Below are 7,682 nucleotides of genomic sequence, written 5' to 3' on the forward strand. Positions count from 1 at the left end.
TTCTGCTTATCAATCAACTGGTCATTCATATTTAATTCTGGCACAAAAACATTCTTGCAGGATCTTAATTTGTGAGCTCTTCATGTTCTCTTGTGAGTCAAGAAGTTAAGCTAACTTGATATTGTACTCCCTTGATAATGAAAAAGGCTGATGAAAATAAAAGAGAGTTTACAGTACTATGTCTCATTAATTCATTTTGCATTTTAGTAGTAGAATGGTTTATCTTTCAAGTGGTGTTTGTGATACAGGATGGATCAAAAAAAAAGCTGTGGAACAATCCTGCTAAAAATATAACTGTTCATTGTTCATTGATTTCCAGGCACAGCAACAAGCTTACGTGTGCAAGAAGCCTTCTTGATCATATTCACATAATAATCTACTTACTGCAACATACAATAGTGCCATGTATGATTTTAATGACAGAACTGTTATCTTTAGCCAGGAACTCATAAATAAGCTTCTTTATCCAACCAAAAGTGCTGTCCTTTTCATTGTTTCAGCTTTTGCTTGTGCTTGTGTCACACTAAAGCAAATTTCTATATGCTTATTAACATAATTGTCACATAATATCTCTGCTCCTGACAAGAAAAATACAAGCCTTTATTTTTCATATTTTTTGAATAAAATATTATAGAAGCCATTTTGTAAAAATGAAGATTAGTCTGAATCAAACTCACATTAAGACAGATCTTCAGTATTTACTGTTTAGAGGGGAAAAGTAAGGTCTAGGAGATACATAGTTCTGGATGTGCTCATTAAAAAGATGCGTAAATCAACCAGTTTCACTCACACTCATAGATAAAATAAAACAAAACCCAAAACTTACCAACAACTAAAATGATGATTTACAACTTAATGAACAAATGTTCTTTTAGCTTTAGGGTGAAGACAAAGAGAAGGAAGAAGAGCTGATTTTTTTATAATACGATGAGTAGAAACACTCTCATGATACCAAAGAGATGTGTTAAAAGTTCCCAATAATGGTGAAAAGCGGGTCACGTACATAGGTGCCTAAATATGAGTTAATGAATATTTGACCAAGTGCAGCCTCTGTGCAGTTCTGCAGTGTTCATGAATCAAAGAATGGCAGCATCTTTGCGGAGTGCTGAATCCTGGAAATGTTAATGAGGCGGTACACAGAAGTCATAACTGTTGCCACTGTCAAGTGGCCATGAAAATGTTTATCTGGTAAGATATCGGAGGCAGAGCTGCTATCCCCTGAATTCTTGCGGAACTCATCTGATTTACTAACTTCTCATTGCAGCAAGATTTTTAGTTTGTCATGGCAACCTAGTAACAGCTATAGGAGTAGGATGCCATCAGGCAGCAGTCATAATGCAAGCATAAGTTAAAAGACTCTAAAGTTAATGATCCAAATTCTTCACTGCAGCACAGCGTAACGTGGGGAAGGTGCCCAGATGCTGTAAATTACTTTGGATGCCATCACCTTAACCCTGGGCCAGCTGTGTATCAGACCAGAACGGTGGCATAAGTTACAATATTCTAACTGCTGCTGTGAGTGGTCCTGAATGGCTGTTGTGGCAGCCATTTAATGCCACTGTCATGCTGAGTCCCTGCCAGGATTTTTTTTGCTTCTCCACCCTTATTCTGGTTGTAGGGTTGAAGGTAACATGGGAACTACTATATTTTTTTCTTCCCCATTAGAAAATTGCCACACTCTGAATAATCTTTCCATTGCTGCTGGCCCTTTTAATTCAGTAAAATGCTGTAAGTCATCTTGAATTCAAGAGAGACGATAATGCAATATACTTTCCCTTGATTTTCATTTGTTTCTGTTTTACATTCTATTTTATTGTAATGGCATGGGCACTAATTTTGCTTTAATTGTAAAGCCTAGATTCAAGAAAATGCTTTTAATGGTATCAAAAGACTATTCACATGGGTAAAAAATGGTCACTGAAAAGCAGTGATATTGACAAAATTATCTGTCAGAGTAACACCATCCTCTCTACAGTTTTCACAGTGTGGTGATATTAATGCACGTTAAAGCTGCCTGCCTGCTCTGCTGCCTGCTCTTTAGTGATAAGTATTATCTATTATATTGCAGGGGCTTTTGGTCAGACCCTTGTATATTTTGCAGTTTCCTGAATATATTTCAAAATCTTCGGGTTTTATCAACTGCAGATTATTGTTACAGACAAACTAACAGAAAGTGATCTAGTGGAGGAACAGGCAGAAACACCTACAGACAGGGACATCAACAAACAGAAGTTCCAAAGTAGGAACTGAACCAGGTGAAACTAGGACAGACCTAGCAGGGAACAGCCACTGTATGTCTGTGCAATAAAATCCACACAGTTTAAGCCACAGCTGTAAAATTAATGGGGTTTTGGTGAGCTACCACTCCCTGGGGATAACAGTCAGCCTACATGTCTAGATTTCTTACGTTTTCCTTTCCTTATCCTGGTAACCTAAGCTGCTGAAGTCCACTATGCACTGCTCTCCCCTCTTTTGTTTTTTGTTTTTTTTCTCTGTGAAATATGGCAGGAACTCCCATGAAGCAGCCACTGTATTTGGAGACAGAAACTCCCAAAGCCTGGGTAAATGTCAGTGCTGTGGAGCAACTTTCACCCCGAAAGGTCACAGACTGCAGTTCCAGCACATTGTGGGCCAGTCAGCAAGAAACCAGTCAGGCATATCAGTTCAGCATAATACCACATTATTACCTTTATCTGGGCAGCATTAAATGAGCTGCAGTCCCATGCTCTGTTTTCCTTGACTGTATGAATGAGACAGCTTTCATAGGCCATCCTTTAGCTGTTCATTCAAAGATCAGATAAAGGCCATGGCGTCTGATGGGGGATTTAGACTGAATGGAAACACATGACTTCAAAACTGTGATCCTCAAACTATCTCTCAGCTTCTGCCTAATCCTCACCATTTACATTTGCTGAATACCTAGTATAGGACTTTAAAGTCACCCATAGCACCTCACTTGTGATGGGGCCAGGGAGCTCCTGGGGCAAATTTGCACCTATCTGAGTCTGTCTCTTCCTCCCATGTTCTGAGCTATTGTTTGCTGAGAGGTGAGTCTTTGTCTCAGACACTTCATCCTACAGAACCAGTACCTTGAAAGAATTCCTGCTCTCTTTTTTCTTTTTTTTTTTTTTTTTTTTTTTTTTTTTTCCTGTGGGTAAGGAGAAAAACGTCTAAGAAGCTTCTAAGTTGCAAATCCCAAACGGAAGGTTGTGATGCCTGGTAGTGCTGAGGCACTAACTCAGTGCAAACCCTCTCTTCAGGGTTTCCCTTTAGGCTGCTCTGTGCTTGGTATACTGTGTTTTGTGGGCCTAACTGTCTTGCATCAGCACATGGGGCATATTTTGGGAGTAAAAATTTTCTAATCTGTTTATCAGATTTATAAATTTGTGAACTGGTTGAGTTTGAAAAATGTATGCCAGGAACAGGCGCTTAGGTTTCTTGAATTTACATATATACACATACACTTCTTTTTTAACCAAACAACAGCACTAGGAAGACAGTGGTGGTATAGGTACGCTACTAGATCCTTCACATTCTTGTCGATTATGTGTTGCAATACAGTAGAGATTATATACTGATTTAATAACATTTTAAAAATATTAGCTGAATTTTTCACAATCACCATGACCAATTATTTAAAAGACTGATGATAAATCACTCATCTGATGATTACTCACTGCTAATTACTTATTTTCCTTGTGTGATTATTCTGTTGGAGGTTATTGTACCACGTATAAAATTTTCTAAAGCTGTGTTTTGTATGGGTGGGCCAACACTTCGTAGAAAGGCTCTGCGTGTCATAACTTTGCCGTTTGCTAGGGTGGGCTGCTGATTGCTCCCTGCACTTTTCTGAACATTATCAGAACATCTAATTTTATTCTGCTTTAGGGTCATGCTAAGTTACCAATTTAAAACATTTGCTGAGATATTGACAGTTTTAATTAGTTCCACTTGATACACTAGAAGAACTATTGTCTGCTCAAAGTAGATTTTGTGATTCTGAGACAGTTTCTGTATTTTCTGAATGCAATGCAATTTGTACCCATATTGCGGCTTCAGACATCTCCTTGGGGGCAAGTCTAATTGAAGTTTCTTGATTTCTGTTACTGATCACAGCCTTTTCAAACTGGGCTTCTTTTCACCTCTAAAGCTTTAAGCTTCTGCTGTATTAGCAGGCCCACTCAGGTGTAACATTTTCTCTGAATCTGTCTCCTTGACCACAGCCCTCTGGTTTGCTTTAGTCAGTCTCCCAGCTAACATTTAAAAAGTATCTGATGATATCTGAGACCATCTGATACTTATGAGAATTTATTTATATTTTCTTAAAATGATTGCATGTAAATTAAGCCATAAATCTAGTCCTGACTCGCCTTTCAGCAAGCTGCACCTAAGCTGGACTCTCAGTAGAGTGGGGCAAGATTCAGCGCAGATGTGAACACTATGATCTGGATCTCTGTCATTCAGTAGTCATGTAAGGGGGTAATATTTCAGCAGTTCCTAAGCAAGTCACTTTACTGGATCACCGTGCAGAACTGTATGTGCATTTTTTCTTGAGAAAAGAAGGATTTGTTGTCAGTTTCAACAGTACACAGGGGGTTATGAAGGTATAAACACGAGCTTATATGCACTTGCATTGGAATTAATAGAATTTGTAAAAGAGAGCATGAGCTTGGAAATTTCCATGGGAGTACATTCTCCATGGTAAAAATGCACAGATGTAACAAGCACTGCTTTAGATTTTAGGAAAAGCATGTAATGTATTACTTGAGGGTTTTACTTACATCTTTGATTTTAGCAAGATGGCAAGTGCTTGACGTTCATTGATCTCTCATATCTCAAAGCCATAAACAAAACTCTGTTAAGAGTAATTATATCATAATTAATTATCTCATGGTTGGGAGATTTTTTTCACCTTAGTGTAGCTTGTGTTTTAAATATCTTTGGTTTATGATGAACTTTTGTTAGATTCACATTGAAGGTATATATGAAAATGATTTTTTTTTTTAAGTATATAGCTAATAATGCCAAACTTTTTTTCACAACAATACATGAGCTGACTTTTTCCATCTACACACAAGGCTTATCCTCCTTCCGTTTCCTCTTTCAACATTTGCTTTCTTTTAAAATTTTAATTTTAAAAACAAATGTTTGAAGTTGGATGTGCCTTTTGCTGAATAGCTGTCTGGAAGAAAGACCATGAAGGAGGAGAGGCAAGAAAGGCTGAAAGAACTAGGATGTGGGTACCAGTGTCTTCAACTCCCCTTAGCAGAAGTGATCTTCGCCGCTGGGGGAAACCTCTGCCTCTGACTTCTCTTTCCCTCCCCTCAATGCCAGCTCTTTCCCACTAAGGAAAGATACTTAATGAACAACACAAGCAGGGGGTTTGGGTCACACAGAGAAAGAGGGAGGATGGAGCCTCCAACAGGAGACGGACAGTGTGGCTGGCAGGAGAACTGTTTCTTGAGTTTCAGCATGGTGGTATGTTCTAAGTGCAAAATAATACCAAGGCAAAACAATTTTTGCTTGTCACTCTAGATTTTCAGTGCAGTAGGTGGAAGATTTATAGATCCTCTCTGTCATGTGGCCTCCATATGCCAAAACATTGGCCTGACTACCAAGTGTGTGAAGAAGGAGTCAATTGCAAGTTTTCTGTAAAGTGCACAAGGTGTGATTTATTATCTTTGATTTGCAGATGGGGAAACAGGACACAGAAAATTAAGTGATTTACTTGTGGGAACAAACATAGTGAAAGTTAGTAACAGTAGCAGAATTAAAGAACTCCCACTGCCCTGCTTAGTCTCTATTGCATTTGTATTTTGTCATGTTACTGTGTACAAAGACTTAAAAATTAATTTGACTTGTGAAAGAAGTTAAGATACTAACTCAGACCTTTACTATATCAGTATATTACAAATATTATAGGGTGGCCCAGTAGTAGCTAGATCATTGATTGTGAATTAGCTGATACTCAGATATTGTGAAAACAGTCTAGACCAAGAGCTAACACAGACCCATACAACTCTATTGAAATCACAATTCCTGAACAAGCTCAGTATTGCAATATTTCCCTAAGTAGTAATATACACTAGATAAAGTATTTCAGAAATTACAGGATGGATATTATGAACAAAACTGCCATGCAAAGAATCATTATTGTTAATCTTTAATAACATATTATATGCACAAGGGTCCAATTTTCGCCATAAATATTTTTTATTTCAAAAGTCTTTTTTAATGTGCAGTATTTTCATCCCATATGTAACACTATAAAAATTTCCAATTAAATAAAATTATGCTTAAGACAAATCTCATTTTTATACAAAATCTGAATTTATAATAATAAAAATATGCAGATTGATAAAGGCTATTATTTTTGTTGCTTGTAAATATAAAGGTATGTAAGGAAACCTTTTCCCTGCATGGTTGTTGATATCTGAATGTGTATTCCTCAATAGAAAATCGGCATTCGGGCTAAGGTCCTGAGGATATATTTGGATGCCGGTAAATCTTTGTTGATAAAATTCTGTCCATCATATTGTTACCAAAAATAGTAACGCTCCATTTTGATTTCTAAATTAAATCACTGTGCATTAGAAATGCATGGAACCGGTACAGTTTACTAAATCATGATATGAAAGATTAGAATTGTTCTGTGTGAGCCTCAGAAGACTTGAGGTAGCCCATGAAGCTTTTGTTAAGCCTTTTCTCTTGAATTTGTCACACCATTAACTGATAAAATAGATGTGCCAACAGACTTCTAGCTATGTCACAGCTTCCCAAATCTAGCAAGATCTGAGGCACAACTTTTGTATACTTATTCCCTTGATGTAGAAGTTTTCAGAAGGTTCAGCTTTCTCATTTAAATCAACTTCTAGCAAAGAATAATAATTCTATAATAAGAGTTTTATACTTTCAACACATGACAGCTATACTAATCCTGCCAGTAGAATGGACATTGAGAACAGTGTGTATCATCCATCAAATATCAGACACTGGAAAGAGTAGATTTTATTTCTCACATTCTGCAGCACTTAATTAATTGTTTCTAGAAAGGGTCTTTGCCATTAATATAGAGTTTATATATACTACAGTGGTAGTCAATGGTGTGGAGTCTAGTTGGAGGCCAGTATCTAGTGGAGTGCCTCAGGGGTCAGTACTGGGGCCAATATTATTCAATATATTCATTAATGATTTGGACGAGGGAATAGAGTGTACTATCAGCAAGTTCGCTGATGACACTAATCTGGGAGGGGTGGCTGACACACCAGAAGGCTGTGCTACCATCCAGCGGGACCTGGACAGGCTGGAGAGTTGGGCGGGGAATAACCTAATGAAATTTAACAAGGGAAAGTGTAGAGTCCTGCATCTGGGAAGGAACAACCCCAGGTTCCAGTATAAGTTGGGGAATGACCTATTAGAGAGCAGTGTAGGGGAAAGGGACCTGGGGGTCCTGGTGGACAACAGGATGACCATGAGCCAGCACTGTGCCCTTGTGGCCAGGAAGGCCAATGGCATCCTGGGGTGTATTACAAGGGGGGTGGTTAGTAGATCGAGAGAGGTCCTCCTTCCCCTCTACTGTGCCTTGGTGAGACCCCATCTGGAATATTGTGTCCAGTTCTGGGCCCCTCAGTTCCAGAAGAACAGGGAACTGCTGGAGAGGGTCCAGCGTAGGGCAATGAAGA

Source organism: Columba livia, chromosome 3 (assembly GCF_036013475.1).
Source record: "Columba livia isolate bColLiv1 breed racing homer chromosome 3, bColLiv1.pat.W.v2, whole genome shotgun sequence".
NCBI classification, from domain to species: Eukaryota; Metazoa; Chordata; class Aves; order Columbiformes; family Columbidae; genus Columba; species Columba livia.